The sequence below is a fragment of the Ochotona princeps genome, chromosome 10 (genome assembly GCF_030435755.1).
Source record: "Ochotona princeps isolate mOchPri1 chromosome 10, mOchPri1.hap1, whole genome shotgun sequence".
NCBI classification, from domain to species: domain Eukaryota; kingdom Metazoa; phylum Chordata; class Mammalia; order Lagomorpha; family Ochotonidae; genus Ochotona; species Ochotona princeps.
In genome coordinates this window covers 25,376,294-25,402,653 of record NC_080841.1, presented here as the reverse complement: position 1 = coordinate 25,402,653, position 26,360 = coordinate 25,376,294, and the positions used below count along the sequence as shown (strand labels likewise).

The following is a 26,360-nucleotide window of genomic DNA, read 5'->3' as shown; positions in this document are numbered from 1 at the left end:
CAGTGAGGAAGACCCCAGGAAGGGCTTCCCCGAGGGCGTGTGTCCCCGGGAAAGCCAAGCTGGTGGGCGCTGCGCTAGGGTCCAAGCCTTCTGTGTGAGTGTGTGTGAGAGAGCGCGCGCGCGCGCGCGTACTGTTCGCGCAGGGCGGGGCGGTGTGTGTGTGTGTGTGTCTGTGTGTGTGTGTCTGTGTGTGTGTAGGGGGGGCAGTGATGCTAGCCCGGGGGTAGAGGGCGTCCTTGTAGCTTCTGGGAAAGGGAACCTGCCATCCAGGAACTCCTTTGTGCCTTCTGAAGTAACCTTTTTCTCATTTCCCTCCAAAATTCGGGGTTACCTAACTTCCTCATCCAGAGCCTCAAGAAACTCCCAAATCCTGGCACCCCTCCCACGCTCCCGTACTCCCGCAGGGCTGCACCTCCCTCTCCCCAGTAGCCAACCCCCTCGCACCTCGGCTCCCCGGCCTTCACCCTTCCCAGTCAAGTGTTCGCAGCTGTGAGTTGGGGGCTGGGAAAGACCGGCTGGAGCAGCAAAGGTAGGCGGGCCGGGCGGGCCAGAGATGGGCCTTAACAAATGTCACAGAACTACCTTAAAATCTAATACAACTCAATTCCACCCCCTCCCCGGGTCTGTCTCTCCCAACTCGTGCCCCGGGGTAAGGGGGAGGCGGGGAAACGCGGTCGGGTCATCCCAGGGAATGGGTGACCCCGCGCAAACTGACGCCCGCTCCTCTCATTTGTTAGTTGATTGGGGCTAAAAGTTTGCTATTTATAGGCTACACGCGGCAGCCCGAATCTCCAAGCCCGCTTCCCCCGTGCGAAGTCAGAGTGGTCCCGGCGGCGCTGCGCGGCCGCTCTCGGTCGTGGCCGCTGACCGCGTTCCTTTTGCCCTCACCCGGCAGGCAGCCAGGGAGAAGACCGCGGGGAGACCCCCCTCAACCACCCATTCGTCCCGGCTGGGAGAGCCGCTCCGCAGTCCGACCCTGTGAGTCCGCGGCGACCCTGCCGAGCGCGCACTGGCGGGCGGGCGTCAAGGAGGAGGTGCGTCCGCGCCACCGCCTCAGCCCCCGCCACCCTGGGCTCGCGTCCCTCTCCCCGCAACCCCGCTTGGGTTCTCCCTTTCTTTTATTTCCGCGCATCTCGTACTCTCCCCTCACCTCCTGGTCCCTGCTCTCAACTTCCAGCTGAGTTTGCATCTGGGCACAAAGAGGGCCAAGGCTGGCCTTTACGTGGGAGGCGGGGTGGGCGAGAGCGTCTCGTGGAAGAAGGCAACTGCGGGGCTGGAGAGGGGGTGGGGGGAGCGCGCCCGAGCAGGCCTGGAGCGCGGCGCCGCGCGCTGGGGGAGGGGACGCGACGCGCCAGGCTCGAGAGCTTTCCGCGCGCGGCGGTTGGCACCACACGGTGGGAACGCAGTGCCCACGGGGTTGGCCATTCTGGGCCATCCCTCAGCGGTGCAGGGGCGTATCTTAGTATTTCGGAGCCGCCCGGGGGCCGAAAGGAGAGAAAGGGCGAGGAAGGACGTGGGCACTGGCTGGAGCTGGCCGGAAACAGAGTCAGGGTTAGTTTCCTAAAATTCCCGGTGAACGGGGGGCGCTGCTATGCCTTCATCTTGAGGGCGCAACTCGGCTACCGCGGGAGCAAAGGTGCGAGAGGGGCGCAGCGGCATGTCGGTGGGCTAAAGCCTTTTCCTTTCCTTTTTTTTTTTTTCAATGCCGGAGCCTCGGAGGATACCTCCGTGCTTTGCAAGTCAAGTTTCAAGGGGGCGGGGAGCCGGGCAAGCCGCGCGAGGTGTCCGGGCCTGGGGCAAAGGGGGAGCTCAGCGCTCACCGTGTGCAGCTTCTGCGCCGAGCAGGGCAGCGCGCGCCCAGTGTGGTGGCTGCCGGGGGCTCTTCCACACCTGCGGACTGCAGAGGTGGGCACCCGCAGCCCACAGGCCTTTTCTCGCCTGGGGGGGTGGCAGGACTCTAGGCAAGCAAGATGGATACAGCTGCGACTAAGAGTAACCCTGGAATCAAACCCGTGAACCCCACTGAGGGAATGGGCTAAAGTTAGACACCAGCGAAGGCACAAAGTTGCCCTTGCCTCTAGCGCGGAGAGCCGGTGCTTCAGTGCCAACACTTTTCCTTGCGGAGTAGATGTCATATTAGAATCCCCTTCTGAGGACCTCCCCGAAGGCACATCAGTGGCTTTTCCCTACCAACTTCTGGGGGCGAATACCCAGTGCCGACCAGTCCGTGTCACTACCTCATGGAGGAGACTCATGGGGGAGTGCACCTTAAATTCTGCATCACTCAGTAAGTGGGAGTAGGGGCTGGGAGAAGGGCACTTAGGGTATGGCCAGCTGGCCCAGGCTCCCCTGCCGAGCTCCCTGTGTAGGATCAGTCTGGTTCAGACAGGACCAGGGGCACCCACACCTGGCCCCAAGCTGCCCAGCTCTCACCCAGGCCCGCTCAGGGACGGCTGGGCCAAAATTCCAAGCAGAACCAAGTTCCTGCTGATGTTCCTGGACCAATAAGGGAATTTGGGGGTAGATGGTGGACGGGTGAAACTATATACAACTTCATGGCTGGAAGCCTGTGGCTTGGACCTTGAGTGTGGACTTCTGGGGCCTGGGAGGTACAGCGACTGGAGATCCCTGTCCATCCCATCTGCTGGCAGTAAATGCTGTTGGGCCATCAGTGTTTGCGCAATCACCTGACTCTAAGCTCTAAGAGGAAGGAAAGGATGCAGGCAAGTACATTAAGAAAGACATAAAAGGAAAGGCCTCAGGTGGTAACTGGCCCAGGGACCAGCTGCTTCCCCTCACTTTGCTAAGAACTTGATCCCTTTTGTATTGGAAGAAGCAGCTCAAAAAGCAGCCTCTGCTTGGCCCCCAGGCTGTGGCAGGTGGATGGGTTAGAACCCACGGTTCTTGTTCCTCACATATTCAAGTATCTGTCCCCAGGGTTTGCACGCCCCCTGCTCAGGTGCTGCTTAAAGGTGAAGGCCAGATTCTGCTCTGAAATCCACTTTGGGGCCTGAAGGTGGGCACGGGGCACCAGGTCCCTGGGTTCTGCAGGAATTCTTACCTAACTCATTCAGCTGGCAGCCATGTTGTGAGCTGCCAAGGCAGTCACCTTTGGGGGCCAGGGCTTCGAATCTCCCTGTTTTCACTGAGATGCTCTTCCTTTGGTTGGTTCTGAGTTCTGTTACAGCTCTTTGCGTTGGAACCCTGGGTTTCTCTTTCCTGCTGCAAATTCCTTTCCGGCCTGCTCTTTCCCTCTCTGCCTATGTTGCATGTCCTCCAGACTTCGTGGGGTTTCACCCACTGGCTACTGCTAAGAAAGTTGTTTCTCTGTAGGAGCTGAGCCACCCAGACAACCAGCCAAAGGACAATCTGTGTGTGTGTGTGTGTAAGTGTAAGTGTAAGGAGGGAGGTCCTGACAGAGAACTGGGAGGCCTATTTGTCTTCACATGAGTTAGAGAAAGAAGAAACTGGCTTTCCCTCCAGATCGGTTGTTTTCAAGAATTCTGGAAACTGGCAGCAAGAAGGATTTGCAAACCCTGCCGCTATGTGGGCTGTAAGCCCCAGGAACAGGTGATGCACTCTAAGTGTGATGGAGGGTTCCACACGTGTTGCCTGGCCTTGCCCTTCTTACACGTCCTGAGATCATGGTCATGATCCAGGGCCACCATTTCATGACTCATCAGAGCATGGCTATCTGACCGTTGCTCCGTGGAGATAACTGGTGCTGCGCTTAAGGGGGAAGAATGATCTGCTCAGTCCTCTCCAGACAAGACAGTTTGATGATCCCTGCAGTGTCCTGCTGGAGGACGCTGGTCCCTGCCTTCCTGACCCCACCTCCCTTCCCTCAGCTGCAGACCCCTCTATGCACGTGGCTGGGTTGTCCAGGACCCGGATGACCTGCAACCAACCCTAGTGGCCCTAACCCTTTCCCAAGCTGAACTTCTGCTGGAATAAAGACCATTCCTGCTAGGTATTGGGCAACGGTAACGATTTCCCTGAAAGCTGGGACAGTTGCTTTGGCTTTTCCCTTGTTCATTCTGACCTCCCAGCCCGCATTTGCTTCGAGCAGTAGCCCTGGGATGGCAGCAATGAGTATCCTGACCTGCTTGTTCTCTCTTCTAGAGACTTCTGTCCATACAGAGTCAGGGCTGGAAGTGAAGCATATCTCCAGCTAATAAATATACTCATTTAAGTTACACACTTTCAAGCAAAGGTCTGGGATCTTTTGGAAACCACATTTGGCAGGATGAAGGGAGGGCAGGACTGGGAGGAACCCAAAGAAAAAAAAAAGTTCTGTTGTACAAGAAATTTCAGTTCAGTTGGTGATTTCCTGTTACATCTCACTACTTGGCACTTCATTTTTCCTCTTAAATGAAGACATAAAACTCCGCGATTAAGGGACTATCTCAGCTGCCTTTTCTGGTTAGTATTTTGTTGGGCTTGGATCACGGAAGACTTACCCAGTCTGTGGAGACTTCTGCCCTTTGCAGTCTCTCTTGACTTTGATATACAGTAAAGCCATTTATTTCCATCAAGTTCTTCTTCCCTTTCGGCAAGCTGGTTTCAGTTTCTGTATTTCTCAAATTTCCTTATGATAACAGCACGTGAACCAGGTGTGTTTGGAACAGGATGGCCCCCGCCAGTTCTCCAGGTAGTTCTGGCTGAAACTGCCTGTTCTTTCACCTCAGTTAGACTCAACTGAAGAACAAAGGGAAAGTGATACTGTTTTTAAATCTGAATTATTCAACTACGTGTTCCCCCCCCCCATACACCTGTTTGGAATCAACCGTGTTGTATTACCATTTCAACAGACCTGTCAGAAAAGAAATAAGCCTTTTTTGTGGAACTTCATTTGGAACTTGGAAATCACAGCCTAGATACACACTACAGGGTTAGGAAATAATACACCTGAAATCGAAATGAAACATTTTCAGAATTTTTCATGTACCTGAAATAAACTCCTCCTAATTCCATGACCCAACTGAGTCTGTTAACAATTGCTTGAGTAACTACACATTTAAATAAGATTTCCCTTCCCCCACAACATTTAAAGTTTTATTTTTCAGCTTTTATACCCGTACAACCTACTTGATGTAGGAATGTTTGCAGTTCAGAAAAATTGATTTTAGGAGTATATAGTATATTAACCGTAGCATATTTAAGCTACATTTTGTTGTTTAACAATCTATCAGCTTTCAAACATTTCTGTGTAAGAGGAGGCTTGTTGAATACTAAGCCTCCAATGTTCGTTTCTCTTGGAGCTACGTGGTTGATTTTCATTCATATATCAAATACATTAAAGATTCAGATTGCGGAGTTCTGAAAAATCATAACCTTCCTCTTTCCAAAGTAATTACTATTCAATTACGTTGATTAAACATTTTAATGTAATTTAGAAGGGAGAAGAATCCCACATAGATTCATTAATCAGTGATGGCCAAATTGGCTAAGCTATTGACAAGGAAGATTTGGAAATGAAGGTTTAGCATAAAGTTGAAGTTTCAAAGTGCAAAACAAAAATGCCATTGAAGAGCAAAGTGTGACGTTTAAGCGGTGTAATGAAGTAAGGGGAGGAGGGGAAACGGTCCACTGCTTCCTGCGTAATCCAGATGCAGGATTGTTCTGAAGTTTTATGGGTGATGGATTGTGTGAGATTATTTTGCATGGGAAAAGTGCTTCTTTCATTGGATACGTCCAACAGGCAGTTCGCTTTCTAATGGGATGAAATTCATATTAAATAAAATTTATTTATTTATTTATTAATTTCATTGCATTATGTGACACATTTTTTTTTTTTATGCACTGGAATTCCCCCCCCCCGCTCCTCCCTAAACCTTCCCCCCCCACGGCGGATTGCTCCACCTTGTTGCATTTCCATAGTTCAAATTCAGTTGAGATTCTTTCATTGGAGGTTCTGACCAATCATAAAGTGCAGCATCTTATTGTCCTGGTAAGTTCAATGGCTTCTTGGTGAGACCATCTCTGGTCTGAAGGTAGAACCAGCAGAGTATCATCCCAATCAAGTAAAAAACCCAACATAATAGTTACAACCATTTACAACATCATGGCATTAATTGACGTGGTATTGATTAACCAATATGTTACTAGGGAAATGCAGGTTCTCGACCGAAACCTGTGACTTCCTCATAGACATTTCAACGTTCACCTAAACTGTTGACATTGGTCCTGTTAAAGTGATAGAGTTAGACTACCTGAAAAACAACCAGGTTTAGCAAAATCATGCTTCAATGCTATAAAATGCTAAATACTAACATTGAAATAGACAAGAGACAGCTGAATAGCAATCTATAGCCATTTTAAGGTATATGGAACATGGTTGAGTATAAACCAAAATAAAATTCATTTTAAAGTATATAGTAGAAGGTAGGTTTTTACTACATTCACAGTCACATGCACCTATCATTGCCATCTAAATTCGGACCACTATTATCCCTTAAAGGAACCTCACACCTCCTAAGTCACTCCCCATTCTTCCCCCTGCAAAGCTATCCTGCTTTTTCTGTTCACATCGACTTGCTAATCCTGCCTAGTTTTTTAAAAAAGATTTATTTATTTTTATTGCTAAGTCAGATATGCAGAGAGGAGGATCTTCCATCCGATGATTCACTCCCCAAGTGACCTCATTAGTCAGAGCTGCGCCGATCTGAAGCCAGGAGCCAGGAACTTCTTCCAGGTCTTCCTCCCACACGGGTGCAGGATCCCAAGGTTTTGGGCCGTCCTGGACTGCTTTGCTAGACCACACACAGGGAGTTGGATGGGAAGTGGAGCTGCCGGGATTAGCACCAGTGCCCATGTGGAATCCCAGCAGCGTGTGCCAGGCGAGGACTTTAGCCGCTAGGCCACTGCTCTGGGCCCCTGCAGTTTTTAAAATGGAATTATATGATACATGAACTTTTGTGTCTTTGTTCTCTCCTTAAAAAACAGTTCTCTGAATATTTGGTAGTTTAGATATATTATACTTTGCATATTTATTAGTTGGTCCGCATTTCGGTTATTTCCACTTTTTGGCTGTGGTGAGCATTGGCTATGCTCTGAACATTGATGTACAACATCTTGTTTAAATGTATTCTTTCAGTTCTCGTGGGTGTAACTTGCTTAGAAACTCCAGACTGTTTTTCACAGCAGCTGTGTCATTTTACATTCTCACCTAAACATGGGTAGGATTTTTTTTCTGTATTTTTTTGTTTTTCTGTATCTTCAACTTTTTAAAAAAGATAGCCATAGCTGTGTTTGTTACTCATATCTCACTGTTGCTTTCATTTATGTTTGTATAATAACTAATGATGGACATTTTTTGTAAACTCTGTGCATAAGAACTCTTGAAAAGTTAATGGAAAATGAAATTTAAAAATAAGATTATTTTGCTCCAAAGCTGTTGACATCATGCATAGTGTTATAATACAGACTTTCTATGAACTTTCTGAAGATGCCTTATGTGGCTTATTTGGAGAGAGCATTTCCCCCATTTGATCTGAAGCCAGGAGCCAGGAACTTCTTCCAGGTCTCCTCGGTGGGTGCAGGGGCCCACAAACTCAAACCATCCTCCTCTGCTTTCTCAGGCCACAGACAAAGAGCTGGATCCAAAGTGAAGTAGCGGAGATGTGAACCAGTAGCCGTAGTAGGCAGAGGTTTAGCGTACTATGCCAAGGCATTGGCCCCAGCAATAGTTATTTGCAACAATAAATGCATTTTACATGCATGAGGAAACTCAGATTAAAACATTACACTCCAAATTATAAAGAAGACACTTCTGTTATGCTCAAAGAATTTAACCACATTCAGATTAGCAGAGTACAGAGGGCTACTACTGTTCTTCAATGAAAGGAAACAGAAGGGCGAGTCATACTTGGACCTTTTTATTTCAAGTGAGTGACTCAGATAAGGTGTCTGCCCTAGTGAATGAGCTCTTTTATCTCAAGATGACAGTAGGGTTTTTTTTTTTTTTTTGTAAATCATTATCAGATTCATCTAGCAAGAAATTTTCAAGAATCTCCTTTGTTTAAACAACATTAAAGATCTACCTTAAGCCAACAACAACCAGTCCAATCAAAGTGAAGTTGGCAGGGTGTTCCTAACTGAGCAATTTCTAGCACACAGGCCTGGGGAATCGCATATGTGCGGGTGAAGATGTGTGGAATTATGAATATAAACCCTTGCCTATTATCTCAGATTGGTTGCTTGGTTGAAATGATTTTGTTAAAAATAACCCACATAGTGGTTTAAAATCATGTTTGTCATCTCATCTAATTAGTTACTGGGTAGGAAGGCTTCTGGTAAACACTGGTTTAAAAATATCTGACATCCAGATTTGGGATTTGGGATTTTGGCATGGGTTCTTGACAGACCACTGGACACTTTGTCAGTGGCCCTGTGCGGTGCCCCTGCTGGTGATTGAGTCCATACAGGCCTGGCAGCTGTGGAGGGACTGTCTTGTCATAAGTTACGATGGTAGTAAAATGAAATAGATGAGTTTTATTAGTTTGGTGTGTTTCCTTGTTTTGGTTGCACTTATAATTTACTACTTACTGTTTTTTTTAGAATTTTAAAAAATAAATTTGGGGTAGGCATTTGGTTTGGAGACACCTGTGTCCTGTCTCAAGGTACCTGGGCTAGGGTCCTAGCTCTGCATCCAGTTGCAGCTTCTCCTAATGTCCGCCCAATGAGACGGCAGGTGCAGGTTCCAATAGTTGGGCCTTTGTCGCCATGTCCGAGGCCCAGGTTGTGTTCCAGCTTTGGCCTAGCTCAGCCCTGGTATGTTTGCTGCTGTAGAATGTTAAAACAACTGTAGCTGTAGAGAAAATTTGCAAAGCAGTTTCTCACTCTTTCAAACGAATATGTTAAAGCACAAAAATTAAATCTTGAAATAATCCTATAAGGTAGGTACTGTTATTTTTCTGCATTTTCCAAATCAAGATTGAGGGGCCCAAACCATCATATACATGACGGAGGCCGTGCTAGCTTCTTGAACCCAGCTATACTGACTCTAGGGCCCATGTCTTTACTTAGCCTAGTACGTTAACTTAAAATTGAAACTGTGAGACTTTGTGATAAAAATATGAATCTCTGCCTTAATTATTCCAGCAAGTTTTTCAGTGTCTGTGAACAGACTTCTCCTGAAGCAGAGGAAGGTCGAACTCTCCTGGGCCTGCGTTCCTGCATCCTGTTAGGGCGATAATCAGCGGGGGCTGAATCACCACTGCCATCTCGGGCCGGATCACCCAGGGAGGCTTGATTCATTCACTTGTTTACCTACATAAGCCCCGAAATCAATCAAGTTTGTTACTGCTAACGTAGGGCACAGGCAAGGAAATAGATCATAAACACTAAGCAGAAAGGCAATAACACACACAGAAATGGACATGGGGACAAGAATTTAGTTCTGCAGAGTTCTCTTAATGCTAGCATTAGCCACAGAGCAGTGAGCCACTGAGATTTGTGAGGTACCCACACATCACTTGATCTGTGAAGCAAGTACGTATATTTTAAGTGTTGAAAATCAGTAAGATAAGCAAAAGCAACTTACAAAAGAATATAAATGAGAAATATAGTAGACATACCTATAATAACTTATATGTTAGGCAGAGATATTTTTCCCTTATTTTGTGTGCAAACTGTAAATGACAATATCAAGCCTAGCCAGGTAGGCTTTAGAACATGTCACATAACTGGGAATTGATCAACCTAATCTTTAGTGCTTTCACGATACTCGTGGAATACAATTGAACATAATCTACTGCAATTACTTTGAATAATTTTAGGCTCCAAGAGGGTCTCATATAAATGGCAAGCAAATTAAATATGTACAATACAACTTATTTATTACATGTTTTCCAAAGAATGTTGATTTTTAAACAAATAGTTATTACATTAGGTTGCTTGGTTAGCAAGAAATATATATATACATATATACACACATATATACATATATACACATATATACATACATATACACATATATACACATATACTATATATATCATATACATATATGTATATGAAGAGCTTGCTCTTTGAAGGTCTGATATCAAGCTAAAGAAATATTTTAGTATTCTGTACGCCGTGGCTAGTGTCACATAGCTTGACTAAATATTTGGTCAACACCAAGTAGTTAGCACGAGCTAAATATACTGCCCAAAAGATTGCTAGTCTGTTGGTATCCATGCAGACAGTTGGCCCAGCTCTGTATTTATCCGACTTCAATACTAAGTGACTAGTAAGAGATCCTTTTTGTATGTAACCTTTGATACTTTTGAATGTGAAAACCACTGCAGATTTACTGAGTCCCCTTGTAATGTTCAGTAAATTATTCTGCTACATTTCAAGACAGAGCTCTGTCAATGTTTTCTTATCTAGTGCTGTGAGGTAGGTAGCTGGGTAGCTAGGAAGATAAGTCTGAAAATGTTGTATGAATCACACCAAGAGGGAAGATAGGGCTTAAGGCTGATGCCCATGACCTGGTAGCAGATCTGGGTCTCGGGTACTGGGTTGTGCTACTCTCGCCAGGGTTCCTCGACCAAAGTTTTCCAGCATTTCTCCTGAACACCTGGGCCAGCATGACCTGGGTTATATGGGTAAAATGCAGAGTTCTGGGCCCTGAATCCTAGGACTCAGAATTATCATTAACTCTGTTAAGAATACACAGTCTCAAGCTTATCACAGCTTGAATCCTAGCACTCAGAATTATCATTAGCTGCTAAGAGAGTCTGATAGACAGTGTCAAGCTTATCACAGCACAACACTCCTTGTTTAAAGGCACCACCCCTTGGTCGAGTGCTGTACTGAGCTCTTCCATGAAACCTAGTGACCTCTGAAAGTCCCAGTACTCGTGTGTGGTGGAGATGGGAAGCATACCATCCAAGAGGGATCATATCGTGTATTCCTGCAGAGAATGGTACTGTTCTCATACTATGAAGAGTGCCTGAATCTGAGATAAGCCCTGGGTGGATTGCAGTCCCAGCTCTGGTGTCCAAAAGTCCAGGTCAGCACTGGGCTGTTTTTGTAGGCTGTTTGGGTTTGGGTGTGATGTCAGATAGGAAGTGCATCCTTGTATGCGTTTCGGACCTCTTCCACAGAGAACTGGTTCAGGAAGAGTTTAAGTGTCCTGCAGGGATCCCGAGCCTTACCCTGGAGCCGGTGATCTGAGTGTTCATGGGGATCCCATGGCAGATCTCTGCAGGCCACAGGCTGCATATTACCCAAGGGACACTTCACCATTAACGAGGTATGTAGAATGTGATTATTTGCCCCCTCCAAAAAAAGCTTCTTGTATGTTTCTTCTGTACTTTTATCAAAATATTTGTTGAAAAAAAAAAAAGGAAAATTTAGGCATTCTTGGTGGGTTACCATGACTGATTGCATGCAGTTCTGTCTTTTTCACAGGGAGTAGTTATATATAAACAGAACAAAGTGACTCGGGACCTGCCCAGATAACTTGAGACTGGTGTATTCATTTGATGGATGGGTTGAAATGGTTTTGTTAACATTTATCAACTTACCCAGAAAAAAAGCCACACCACCACCTTGATTCACACATGTGGAGAGTTGAGTTCTTGAAGCAACCTCAAGATTATTTGTTTTTCTTAAGTACCATAGTGTTTAGAGCTTTGTTGCTTTATTGTTCATTGAGTCTTTCATGCTTTCACATGGTGAGACAAGGTGAAACCAAAAATACAGTCCTATCCCCGGGAATGAGGAATTTGCCACCAGTCTGTTTCAGTGCTTGAGGAAAACTGTTGTTTCCTCCCTTTTCAGGGTGTGTGAATAATTGTTTATCTACTCATTGTGAGCAGACAACACATCTGTAACTGTCGGTCTTTTAAGCTCAGACTCAGTTCACACTCGTTTTACTCTTCATCATGTTGAACCAGGAGGTAAATGCAGCTGTTCCCGTCAGGGATCTGACAGCATGGGCTCATGGGTAGTCAGGAAGAGATGGGGGCCTATTGCTGTGTGTGTACATGCACGAATGCATACACACACACACACACCCCTACTTGATACATGCTAAAGGAGGTGGTTATAAATACTATAATGCTGGCCCAGAGGCATTAAATTTGGCCACTAAGTCAGAGAAAAAGCTTATTCCACAAGTTAACTATGAGATTGTGTTTAAGGATATATAGAAGTAGAGTTGGTGAAGTAGAAAGGGCTTTGTGTGTAAAGGCAGGGATGTATATAAAGACTTAGAAACTAGAAAGTAGAGGGACTTTTGGGGACACTGGCAGTGCTTTTAGGATGGAGGAAGAGGGAGAAAAACAAGGAGGAAGGTGAGAACTGGTACTTTGAGTGCCCCTGAAGGTGCACATTGGATATATCATCACTTTGTATTCTCATCAACACATTCTGTGGAAACATGAAATTAAAAGATAATAAGTATAAACTTTGCATCTACACATATGCTCCATCAAGTTCAAGACATTTCTGTACTCAGCTACTTAGTCCATCTCTGAAGAACCGAGTGTCCTGGGAATTTAATAATGGCGACACTAATTTTTGACATCATCAAATAAGGAAAAATGGATGCCCTGTAAACACTTTTTTGATATTGGTAAACAAAAAAAGTAAAAAAGGTCCAAGCCAGGACCATTTGTGAACGCCTAATGCCGTTACCTAGAAACTCCAAAACAAAGGCTTGTCTTAGTGGAGAAGGCCTCTCTGGTGAGCTGTCCTCGTATTTTTCTTGGGCTCGAGCTTTGGCTGCCTTTCTGAAAGCACTGATCGTAAGCAGCTGTGCTCATTCGCTGGCCCCCAGAAAGTCCACAAGCAAGTGTTGGGGAGTTTCACAAGCCTATTTCATGGCATTGGCTCTCAGCATCACTGTAACTAGATAACTTCCGCCCCTTGGTAGCCACTGTGCTGTGTTGCCTCTTCAGGCCATGCCGCTGAAGCTGTTGTCCATCTTCTGCTGCAGTTCTTTCAATTCTACCAGTTCATAGTTTCTATTGAAAACTCTACTCTCTATGCAGCTGACAGGCGTGCAGTGGTTTTGGTACCTCTCGAGCATTAGGTCTACTCCATTTTCATTTTCCAATTTGAATTCTGTATACAGACAAGCCGAGATATTTGTCCTGCTGGCTGTTGTCTCTGCCATTCATAACTGATTTTGTTCACTTAAGATTTGGACAAAATTCATTTTTTTTTCTCACAAATTGATGTGGATAATCTGCCAGTGCAAGCTTCATCTTTAATATCGTGTTGTCCCTTCTTAAAAGGAATCATCCAGCTGTACACTACTGTTTTCTTTGAAACACTGTCCTTATAAGATTTTTATAAGACACCAGTGATTTCCACATTCTCACACCCAGACTTCATCAGCACTTTAGTGCTGCTCTTGCTTTAGTTTAAGCAAAATTTAAGTTGCTCTGGTAAGTGATTCTTCCGAAGTGATGTCTTATCCTTCCCTGGGATTCAGACTTGATCTGTTCAGACATGTTCTATAAAGTGGTGTAAGTTTCTTTGGGTGAAAAGAATGGTTTGAAGTATATGCCTGGTTTTTGGTGAAAGGCAGTTTCTGTGAATATTTCGAAGAGCCTTCAGACAGCACCTTTTTTTGACAGAAGGTAGCTTTTTCCTTCATATCTAGTTGGGACCAAGTACTTGTTCATCACAATAAAAAAAATGGGCGTCGCTTCTGGCTAAGCGTTTAGGAAGCATGCGTGTCTCTACTGTGGAGCACTGGTCTTTTTGATTTGTTGTTTTTTAATATTGCTTCTCTGCCATCTTCTAAGGTGTTAACTACACAGAGATCATACGGTTCTTCTGATGCATAGTGGAATATTGTCAAGAACCTAGTCATATGGCCATATGTAGCTGCAAGAGAGGCTGGGCAGAGTGGTCACTAGTGTGTGGTGATATGCTTAGCTGAAACTGTACTGGATAAAAGAGCAGGAAGAAGAGCTTGGAAGGGCAGCTATCATCCTGGCACAATATTCTAGCTCTCAAACATTGAGCTTCAAAAGGGCATCAAACCACATTCAGCCATCTACTCAGATCGGCTTCTGATCATGTACTGTCTCACTTGTTTAATGGCTGCATCACCTTCAGATGCCAAGAGAATTGAGTGATAACACTCTGAATTTTTATTTTATCTTAATCTCCATTGCCAGACATTTTTATCTCTCCAATGCCTTGTGAAGCTACCCACTGCACTCCATCCCTTCCTCCTGCCTTGCCGTGAGCCTCATCATCTCTGTCATTCACTTTCAGGATGGCCTCCTGCCTGGTCACCCTGTCACCAGTATCAACCTATCAAGGACATCTTTCACACTACCAGGAGAGTGATTTTTCTAAAATGCAAATCTGATCATCATTTTACTCCCTTTTTACAACCCTTCAGTGATTTCCCATGGCAAAATTCCAAATTACTTTGCAGAGCACAAAAGGTCCTCTGTGGTTTAGTCCCTGAATCTCTCTAGCCTCATTTCGGATGCTTTACTATTTCCCTCCCTAAAACAGATCACAGCTCCAGTTGTACTGTACGATGTCAGACTTTCATTTCTTTGTGTCCCTGCGCTTATCTTCCTTCTGCCAATAAATGATCATATACATTTCAATATCTACCACACACCGTTGCCCTCTCCCAGGCAGTTTCTCTCTATATATCTATAGTGGTGTAGATATATAGATATAGAAATTTTAAATTCTGCAAGCTATTTTGAATGCCTGTGCTAAGTGCTGGACATGATTAACCAAAATCAGCACGGTCCTGCACTTACGCAGTTTGTGACCAAATGGCAGGGCTGAGTATGTATCAACTATCCCCATAAACAAATGTGTAATTGCACTAAAAAAATAGGGCCAGCATTATGGTGCAGCAAATCATGCCACCATCACCAACACTGGCATCTCTAATAATGCTAGTTTGAGGCCTACTGCTCTGCTTTGGATCCAGCTCCTTGTGAGTTGCCGAGGACGGCAGCAGAAGGTGGCTGGTGTCTTTGGGCCCCCCTGTGTCCACATGTGAGATGTAGGTGAAGTTCTGGGCTCCAGGCTTCAACACAAACAAGTCCCCTCTGTTGTAAGCATTTAGGGGGCAAGTTAGCCAAAGGAAAACTGATCTCTCTCTTTGACATCTATACATACATCTGTATATGCATATACATAATCTAAAAAAAGGAAAGATGTCTTAAACACTTAAAAATGTTTCTCAAAAAAAAATTGTTTTTTGTTTTCTTCTATTGAAACAACGAGAGAGAGAGGGAGAGGAGATAGAGATCTTCCATCTACTGTCCAGTTACCCAGTACCTACCACAGGCAGGACTGGTCAGGCCAAAGCCAGAAACACAGAACTCCCTCCAAGTTTCTCCTGTACACACAGGAATAAGCCCTTGGGCTTCCCAGGATGCATTAGTAGGAAGCTGGATGAGAAGCAGAGGTGCTGGGTCTCAAACCAGCACTCTGAGTTAGAATATGGGAATCACAGGCAACCATTTCAGCCACTGTGCCACAGTGTCCACTCCAAAATTGAAACTCTGAGAAACGCCAGGAAGAAAATGAAAGGAATCACAAGTATTTGACACCAGGAAAATGTGATGATGTATTGGGAAAATAAGGGAGGCCTTTTATTATGGAAATATGTTTTAGCTGAAAAATGAAAAATTAACCAACTGAGGAAAATGAGTTGTAGGCACAGGGAACAAGGTGCCTCAAAATCTTACCTTCAGAGTTTGAGGTGTGTGAGGGACCTGAGTAGCAACCAGGCTCAGTGTGAGAGGATTGGTGATGGTATGAGGCCCAGGACGAGGAAGGCTGAGTCTGAAGAACCTCATTAGCAGTGTGAAGGAGTTTTCAGTCTGAGAGGAATGAGCAGCCATTTTAAGGGAGGTGAATAAGACGTGATCAAGTTTTTCTAAATGAAGAATTCCTTCTGTGTACTGTGAGAACTGAATTGGTGGCATGCCCTCTGGATGCTGCTTAGGTTTGCTAGCTACAATGAAATAGGAATTTGATTGTGGCGATGAGCTCAGATGTACTTAGGATTATATATAAGAGATGAGGGAGAGGGGGAAGGAGGCGATGCGATGTATCCCTGTGTTCTTCGGAGGGTGACAAAACTGGTCATGGAGATAATGAACATGGGGCGAAACTGGTTGTCACCGAATTTGAATGTGAAGTATCCTGGAGAAAAATGCCCCCATGTAAAAAGTCTATCTCTGCCCCTTCCTGTGTATGGTGTATAATACTTGTTGAATCTGATTTTTTTTTATTAGAGCTCCTCAAAGAAATGGAGCAATATTAACTTATTATTGTACTCATCTTTTTCATTTTGTATCTCCAATAGCTATTACTGTAACTTATACATGGTATTTGCCCAGTAAATGTCTGTGAATAAACAATCCAAGCAACTCCAACACCCACACAGTCTCTTCTCTACCAGTAATAAGCGAGGGGGATAGCAGGAAACTGGAAAGGCAAGCTGTGGCTCAATGCCTGGATGTTTTAAGTCCCTGGCTAAGAAGTTACATTATGACACAAAATGTAATTAAACCTTAAGCTTACATTTACTTCCCAATCTAACCTTTGTTTCGAATAATGCTTCTGTTATTTTAAAAATCACATAATGTTGACTCAAGGGACACATTCTTCTAAGCAGATCAAAGGCAGCCAAGCATCGAGAAAAATCCAGAGATCCTACTATAAAAATGAACTACGGCCTTCAAGCTGCAGAAGCAGATGAAATTAGAATACATTTATAGGGAAAACTTGGCAGATGAAAAGGTAACACCAGCAGTGCTATTTATTTTGTAGTCGTCTCTCTCTTGATTGTGTGAGGGACGTTAGGATTCGGTCATTAGGACAGACCTAGAGAAGAATTCAGACCTTCCCATGATTTGTTGCTGGGTTATTTTCACAGCATGTATCTGAAAGGATTGCTGTTGGAAAGCTAACACGGTTTTGTGGAGTTAGAGTTGTAGAAGAATATTTTTGAATCTGCTGAACTTAGCTATAACCACACACGCAGCTTTTCTCTATGTGACAGAGCCAGATCTACAAAACCAGTGAGAAGGGTATGGGCTGTGGAACCCTTGGAATTCCCCTGTGGAGGACCCGGCGTGGTAGCCTAGTGGCTCAAGCCTAACCTTGCATACGCTGGGGCTAGGATCCCATATAGGCAATGATTCGTGTCCCAATGGCCCCGCTTCCCATCTCATGGGAGACCCGTAAGAGCCTCCGGGCTCCTGGCTCCAGATAAGCTCAGCTCTAGCTGTTGCGGCCACTTAAAGTATGAATCAGCAGATTGAAGATCTTTCTCTCTGTTGTCTTCTCTGTACATCTGCCTTTCCAATAAAAATAAAACGAATCTTTTTAAAAAAATTCCCTTGTGGGAGGTTTTGTTGGAACTCTTGGCAGAGCGATGGATTTCAGTTTCATAAACTCAGGGGTGAAAATTTCTTTCACTCTAACTCTGAAATTATACAAATCATCTTTATTTTATTAGGAATCTGTTTGAATTTATTTGTGATAAAATGAGTAAATTCCCGATCCACTGTATATCTTCCTGAATGGCTACAGATTCCTGGCCCTGGCAGAATTCAGGACCCAGGAATCCAATCCAGTTGGATCAGGTGACAGTCACCCATTGCCTGTCGCATCTGTTCCCCTCCCACACTGCCGGTGACGTGAGCAAACTGGAGCTAGAGGCAGGAGTCCACTCAGGATTGAAGCCAGCTGTCCAAAGTGGGATGCAGGTACCCAAGTGTCATCTTACTTCAGCAAATGCCCACTTCACAAAATCGGCACCTCAGTGATGTGTTCTTACTTTATTTTCATGTGAAATACGCAAATAGTTGAGGTCAAAGAACATGTTTCTTCCCCTTTGTGTGCATTTGCAATGTTGTACAAACCCTACCTAAGGTGGACAAAAAAGAGAGTGGTTGAGTGGAATGAACCTAGTCATTGCCTCTGGGCCATCCTGCTGATGAGAATCAGCACTGAGCGTCATGTGACCGATGGCCAGTAACATCGATTTTCATGGTTATCCATAGGCGACGTGTATAGACTGCACAATGTAAATCTGCGAACTACCCAGTAACTTTAGTTCACAAAAGTAGCCAGGCTGGATCTAGCTCTTAGAACTTGTGGTGTTTAACTGAATGACTCAGAGCCCAGGGTCCAGGACCACACTGCTTGCATTCATTTACTGGTGGATTTATGTGACTCTGGGTTTCTCCAGTTCCTCACATGGTAGGTGGGGTCAGTAATATACTTGCTGCATGGAATCTTTGGGAGCACTTCACGTATTATTGCCAGTAAAATGTTTCGCACACAGTCTGGCATATTGTAAGCACTGAACAATTTCTAGCCAGTGTTATTCTATTCAGATGTTATTTAATCTATGCGTGCTCTAGAGACTTAGATTTATGAATGTCAGTGCAACTTTTGGTGAAACACAAAGAGGTTTGAACATTTTGGTAAAATATTGAAAACACGTCATCGATTTGACCTTTGAAACTGAATTATGCCAGAGACTACTTTCTATAAATACTCTCTAAAAGTGTTGAGATTTAAAAATATTCCAGAGAAGCTGTCATTTTGTGGAGATTAAAGACCCCAAGGTATTTTGGTTCAGTGGGGGAAAAGCCACATTCACAGGCAGTTCTTGGAAGTGAGCTTGTGAAAAGCATAATAATGTCAAATCTGCACCGAGTGCTTACCAAACCTTAAATACTTGACTTATTTTTGCTTAACTTCATTTAGTTTTTACACTGTTTAACTTCATTTAATCCTTAACAATTCTGTGAAATAGTGTTTATCTCATTCTTAGATATACCAAACAGGCTCAGAAAAGCAAAGTGCTTTTCAGGGTTCCAAAGTTGCTTGGTACCACCACATTTTAATTATCTATGCTATATTTCCCTCTATCTGCTGCCATTTATGTTGATAAGGATAAGCAATACTGCATTTTTGGTGTTAAGACAGCATTTTAAATCTACAGGTTAAGCATTCTTTAACTTTCAAACTTTTTTTCTATTTTGTTTTATTTTCTTTTTAAATTTTCTTCTTCATAATGTTTATATAGTTCAAAAGGATGCACACACTTGTGGGGAGGTCCAGGTATGAAGGAAGGTGGGTGGGACCAATGTATCAGGTTTTTTTTCCCCTGCATTCTCAGGGGAGGTTTGGGAGGGTCTTCTCCTTGCTGTCAAACTACATCAGCATCCAGGGGTGGGGGACAGTCATTTGATGATACCTTAGAGACCCCAATGTGCAGAAGATTGTTTCAGGGGTGTTATTTGAGAGGTTTTTATAGTTCTGAGAAGTTGCTGGTTTTGCTGGCCCTGGGTTGAGAAAATCTTTCCAAAGTCTATTGGTTGACTAAGTCCACCTGAGTGTATCCACAGACCAGGAACACACTGCAAAGGTTGGCCAGGAGCATTGTCCAACTTGTTCTACCTTCTGTCCTCTAACAAGGTAGTAGACATCCCCTACTGGCTGACGTGACCTGGCCATCATGTGCCCCATTTTCATCTAGGCATGCTGTCCACTGCACAGGCATCAGCAACTGAGGAGGCCCAGTCCTGATACGTACACTCCAAGGTCAGACTACACATTCTGTAATCTTTCCTGTGGCCAGGGTCTGAGTCCAACCAATTCGTTGGGGAGCCCCCCACGAAAACTTGCCTAGGGTGACCTCAGGTTTGACACTTGTGTGCACCAGCCAGTGCAGGATCAGGTTTGGTCTGTCACCTACAACAGCCAGTGTGCAAACTGGTAGACGGAAGCTGCCTGGTTGGATCCACCTTACCCCATATGTCAAGCTGTCATGTGCTATGTTCCAGCCCAGCCAGCCTGCCATAGACCTGGTCTTCATATATACCAGTGGGTGTCACATCCTAGTTGGGATGACAGACAGTAACACCCACCAGGCCAGCCCCACCCCAGTTTTTGCACATTTCAGCCTCCACTTTGGCCTAGCCTAGCCCAACCCAGTCCAGGCCAGACCCATATCCCATCCAGGTCTCATATACACCCATGGGTGCTGAGGCAGAGCTTAGCCTGACTTAGTTGTAGACCCATCCCTCATGTGTACTGACAGATGCCACCACCTTATGCAGGCTGGCCTACCCCAGTCCTGGTTTTTGTGCTCATCAATGGATAGTCCAGCCTACCATGGGGGTACCCACAGCTCCTTACCAGGCATGCTCCCAGCCCTGAATCTTGTACCTGCCAGGGGTACTGCATTCCAGCCTGACATAACTCGCACCCAATCCTGACACTTGCCAGCTGATACTGTGGCCCAGCCTGGCTGGCCTGCACCCAGTCTGGTTCTTTCTCATTCCAGAAGGTGCAGCAGCTTAGCCCAGCATGGGCTGCCCCCAGTCCCAGCTTTCATGCTCTCATGCTCTCCTATGGAAGCAGCAGCCCAACAGGACATTCCCGGAGGGCCCCCTACCAGACTTACTCCCAGCCTTATGTCTTAAGCATGCTGGCGAGTGCTGCTACCCATACTGACCTTGCTGGCCCCCAAACCTAGTGCTTCCCAGCAGGTACTGTGGCCCAGCCCAACTAGCCCACTTTTATTCCAGCTCTCACCAATGGGTGGCTCAGCCTAGCCCAACCTGGCCCACCGCTAGCTCTCATGTGACCTGGTGAATGCTTCAATGTAGCCTAGCCTCTCCATACCTATTCTGATGCTTGTGAATGCCAGTAGCTGCTGAAGCATAGCCTAGTCTAGCCTGCCCCTAGACCTAGGCCACATGAATGTCAGTGGCTGCTACAGCCTTGCCCAGCCTGGTCCACCCATACCCTTGGCTCTTACACCCACCAGTGAGAGCTGCAGTCTATCAGGGGAATCCCAGAAGGTCCATTTCCAGCCCCAGGTCTTGTGCATGTTGGTGGGTGCTTCTAACCAGCTTGGCATGGTCCATCCACAGTCTTGGCCTCATTGGAAGGTGTTGTAGCCTAGCCCAGCTAGGTGTAGCACACACTCTGTCTTGATTCTCCTGTGCGTCAACAGTTGCTGTGGCTTTGCCCCACATGGCCTTTCCCCAGATCCAGCCCACAAAAGTCCTGAGGAGTGCTACTGTCTTGCTTGGACCAAAATCCCATGCCTCAAATACAGTTTTTACTCCCTATTGGGAGCTGCAACCTTTTTTTGTGCTCCCCATTGGGATCTTGGGGAGTTCCCCAAATTCCCATTCAGGCCAGTTCCCAGCCCTAGATCCTACACCTGCTGGCAATTTCCTTGGTCCTGTTTAGCATAGTCTGCTCTCAGTCCTGGCCTTTACATGTCCTGGCAGGTACTGCAGCCTGGCCCTGATCAGATCTCTCACAGCCCCAGTTCCCATGAGTGTCAGGTGGGTTCCTGTCATCTGAGTCCTGGCTCAGCCTGTCACCACCCTTAGCTTTCTGAGTAAACCAGCAGATGCTGCAACCCCACAGAGGTAAACCCACAAGTCCCCTACAGAATCTGCACCTCAGATCTGATTGTTGCACATTCTGTTGGGTGCTACAGCCCAGCCTGACCTGGCCCATCCCCTGCTGTAACATTCATGGTCGGATGCTGTGGCCTAGCCCAGCCAGGCATGCCCTCCAGCCCCAGCTTTTGCATGTACCAGTGGCCAGCAGGTGATGCTCTTTAGCCCAACCCAGGTCTCCCACATGGGTGGCTGTCTTGACTTGACCCAAACATGCCCTCTGTAAATCACACCATCTCCGTTCCTTTACCTACCTGCAAGTATTGTGACTCAGTCCCTTGAAGACCCCAGAAGTCATTTCTCCCCTGTCAAACATGCCTGCAGGTGCTTTCACTCCAGTATGTCCCCAGACCCCCTTTCCTGGGCACTCTTCAGCCACTACCACCACTTCACCCCCAACCAGCCACCTGGGTGTTGGAGTGGCATGTCCTAGCTCGGTATTCCCTGCCTTCTCCACATATCTTTTGTTATTGTTGTTGTTGTTTTGAAAAGGCCAAGAATTCTGGCATATTGGTACAGTTAATACAAATTTGTCATTAACCAGACCTAGAATGCCTGCCAGCTACTGGCTGCTTTTCTCCCAGCAGTGAAACACTTGCCTATGTACAAGGCAACTTAAGCAGTTGCCTACAGCTGGGATAAGGACCAATCTTAAAATCGAGGAAATTCAGGTTTAATGAGATGAATGACTTACCCAGGATTATTCAGTTATTATGTCTCATTTGTAAGGCTCTAACTTTTCTAATGTAGCTAGTATTGGAGATTTTTGCCATCATCACACCTAACACCAATCCAAATGGACAGGTATAGAGGATCAGCTGAGGCAGCATGAGGAGGGGAACCCGAAGGGAAGGACGAACAGCCAGGCTGTAGGGAGAAAAGCAGAACCCTAACTATGCTTGCACTATCTTTGCAGCTAGAATGTATCTTGGTTTCCACATTCTCAGTAGCATGATGATTGGCTTCTTTTTATTTTCTGATTTTAATAAATACTGTCAAAATTAGAACAGAGTGTATCTGTTAAATTTTAAAATATTATGACATAATAAGTGTTAAAATATGGAGGAGTTATGGAGAATTGCTTTCATCATAAATGAATAAGACACAATATTCTATTTATTATTTTCTATATAAGGAGGCATCCTTATAGTCAAAACATGTAGCTTTTTTCAGAAAACATTGCTCATAAGTCCAGTAGATACTATATGAGCTTGCTTCTTGCAGAATACTGAGAAATTCATGAATTGTTATTAGTTTAGTTTGAATTAGTAGCAAATCATCATAATGTATTTGGGAACTTGCCAGTGAGATGACAACCAGAGTTAGGACCTGCCAACAAGCACTGTTATCCACGATGATGGTTTAATATATATCCCTCTAAAGATAATTAAGATATTTGTATCCATAAAATGGAAAAAGTATCTATCTTAATGTGTTTCATCTATAATACTTACATAGAATCTAGACATTTTAACAAGCCAAATATAAGATCAGGATCTTGGGGAAAAACACATTCATAAATCTTTCACTCTTCTCTGTTCCCCTTGTATCCATTTATAACAAAATTACCATTGAGAAATATTTTCAAAGCTTAAATGTAGAAGTCTGTGTGCCATAAACCCATTCATTCATTCATCCATTCATCAATTTGATATTGGGCAAGTATCAAGTATCAGGCACGACTCTGGGTGCTGGGTATTGAACGAATCAGATGAAAGGGACCTCTAGAAGCTTTGTGTTAGTAGATAGTATACAATGTGTGTAGTTAATATATATCAGTTTTAAGCTAATGATAACTGGAAGGAAGAAAAGAGGTATGAAGGAAAAAAAGAGTATGGAATGTTTGATGGCTTTGAGCCAGAAGGACAGTAAAGCTGGATCACTGTGAATGAAAGGATGAGTGTGGGAATTTTAACAGAGGGGCTATTGTGTGGGTGGGCAGTTGAGTAGAGCTTGCTTGCAGATGGCCCTAAAGTCAGAGTTTGGAGAATTTGACTTCCTGTTACTCTAAAACCAGGAAGATGGGGCACACAGGGAGGGAGCATTCTGGCACGTGCAGGCATGGAACTTTCCATGTGAACTGACATCCAGTAAGCATCAGTAGTATGCATTTGGAATGTTCTGGAAACCTGAAGAAGTAAGATGTTTCTTCCTGCATTGTTCTGCCAGTGGGGAAGACAGAAAAGCAGACCTAAAAGGGAACCCTCTAGACTTGCTTTCCTCCAAGTGGAGAATTGTAACCCAGGCAGGGATAAATGCCAAGCTGAGCTTTGGCTGAGACTGCAGGAGAGCACCTGCTGTCAGAGACCTCACTGAGCGACCTGATGGCCCTACCCACTCCACTCATGTCACACATCCCCCGGCCAGAGCAAAGGACACAGTTCTATGTGAAGCCATTAGCTTCTCCACACACATGTGACAGGCGCATACCATCCTGCAGAGTACCCGTGTTCTTGTAGACAGATTGGGAATTTAGATTCAGAGTGAATTCTGAAACCCAAATGATGCCCATAAATCTGTGATTTCTCATCTTGTGAAGCAAAGTGTAGCTGACACGTAGTGAGTCTCAGTGACTGTGCTCTGGACTGCAGTGTGAGCCTAGCTGTCATTGGGCACCCTGGGCTGGGGCGGTGGGTTGGTTTCAGCCTTTCCCCAGTTGCTGTGAATACGTTGAATTGGCACTGCTTGTGAGTCCAGGGGAGGGACAGGAAGGGAAAGCCCAACTCAGAGGTGTCAGCCTGAGGCTTCCTAACACTTTCAAGACCCAGAACAAGTTGACTCTGCACTCATTATTTTCTTTAATCTTGGTTATGCTCTTCTACCTAGTATTCATGTGCAGTTGCAGGTATCAAACCATTAGGAAAGTTCCAATCTCAATGGCTTTTACTTTTCAAGAAAAGACCCCGAAGGTAGCGCTGAACCTTAGCTATGAGTAATCCTGGGTGTCCTGATCTCTTGTTGATAAGGGAGGAATTACAAGGAATTTGCAGACCTCTTTAATCAACTAGTTTGCCTGTGGGTAACAAATTATGTATGTCCATTCCAAATAAAAGCTACTACCCTTCACAGAGCTCCAAAATTTCCTTTCCATTGTGGAGTGGTTTAAAGTTCCTGTAGGGTGCGGTCTAGGTTAGGTTTAGGATGGGGGGGTGGTCTCTGCAGGGCACAAACACTTCTTTTAAAATATGTTCTCTTAAACTAAAGATAAATAACATGCCCTTCTCCCATCCCTTCACCCAATAGATGGTGGCGGTACAAAGATAACTGCTGTAACCATTTCTGTTCCGAAAGGAGCAAGTGGGATGGGAGGCACAAAGCAGTTATTAATTCATAGCAATTCTGAAACTGAATCAGCCACATGTTGCCAGGTCGTTGATTAGGATTCTGTCATGCTAACTTGGAATGAATAATCTCTAAATCTTTCATCTACATTTTCATGTAATGGTTTCCCCTTTGAATCAACTTTCCTTAACAGTAATACAAAATGCTGCTGCGTCCAATTGAGTAGCTTTCTCAGCTTGTGTCTTTCTGGTAGAAGACTTGGAGACTAGAGATTTAAAACACACTTATTTTGAAGCCCAGTAAACTCTAAGTCTTTTGTAATTATTAGTTAAAAGTTTGAATAGTATTTTTTCTAATTCATGCCTCTCTTCATGGATTTTGTTGTGGAGTTCTTTTTAAAAAGAGTTTACTCATTTATTTGAAAGACAGAGTTGCAGAGAGAGAAAGAAAGAGAAAGGAGAGAAAGAGGTCTTCCATCTGCTGGCTCATTCCTCAAAGCCTCAGATAGGTACAACAGCCAGGACTGGATCTAAACCTCCATTCCGGTCTCTCACATGGCTGGCAGGGGCCCAAGAACTTGGGCTGTCTTTCTCTGCCTTCCCAGGCTCATTCCCAGGGAACTGGACTGAATGTGGAACAGCTAGGGCATGTGCTCAAGCCCATGTAGGATTCTGACTTCACAGGCAGCTGCTAGAGAAGCTACGACACAACACCAGCCTCCCTTTGATTGTAAGCAGCTACAAGAAGCATTTTCAACATTCTGCATGGAAATCTCAGTGACATCCTGAGCATCGATGCCTGCCTTTCTTTTTTCTAAAAATATATTAATAAATATATATTTTATTTCTGTAGTCACATATTCATATTTTAATACATATTTATTAAAAATTCAAATACAGAAATAAAAGCACAATATCCCACCCAGTATACAGATAGCCACATAAATCCCCTTCCCTCTAATCCCATTCCCCAGAGGTTATCACTGTGAACAAGTTAAAGTATATCCTTTGAAACATTTTCCTTTGTATATACAAGTATATATAAACACACATAAATGCACTTTTGCCTTTTACAGAAATGAAATCATGTAAATGTACATATTAATCTTCAATTTCTATCTTCATTCATTCAATATACAGAAAATTCACAACAAATCTGATTATCAGTCCTCTTGGGTTCATTTTCCATTATATAAAATTCATATTCAAGCATCAATTACAAAACTCTTGATAATACACTTCCTGCCATCTTTGAGTCTCATCTCTAACCACTCCAGTATGAAAAGACTGGAACATAAATTACCGTAAATTCTTCCTGAAACAAAGGCAGTACAATCAAACTAACAAACTAGGAACACACTCTGTCATTCCTAGATTTTGGCCTTTTCACTTTGTGTTACATTCTGCCTGGACTTTTCCATCTGGCAAGTCCCTAATTCTTCCAACAATCAGCTTAAACATGATCTCTAGAAGACAAGACTTCCCAACTTTTTTCAAGACATAATCACTTCTCTATTTACCCCTATACTTTATAGCTAGTTTCTTAATTGTACTTATCTCACAGTACTGCAGTAATTCATTTACATGTTTTGAGTTACCTTTCCATCCAAAGGATCTGATGGAGTGTTTATCTTGGAGCAGG

At 44.6% G+C, this 26,360-nt stretch overlaps 1 protein-coding gene across 3 annotated transcripts in view; it reads left to right on the top strand.

The window, feature by feature from the left end:
• The first annotated feature begins 261 nt into the window (after positions 1-261).
• Positions 262-26,360, top strand: part of ESRRG (estrogen related receptor gamma) — a 607,759-nt gene continuing 581,660 nt past the window's right edge. The window contains exons 1-2 of one of the 3 annotated variants that reach the window (XM_058669188.1): positions 262-529; positions 896-978. The gene's annotated coding sequence lies outside the window, so the exon portion shown is untranslated. Of the gene's footprint in view, positions 530-552; positions 979-2,947; positions 3,017-26,360 lie in introns of those variants that run through there. The other 2 variants (XM_058669186.1, XM_058669189.1) reach the window with 2 other exon arrangements.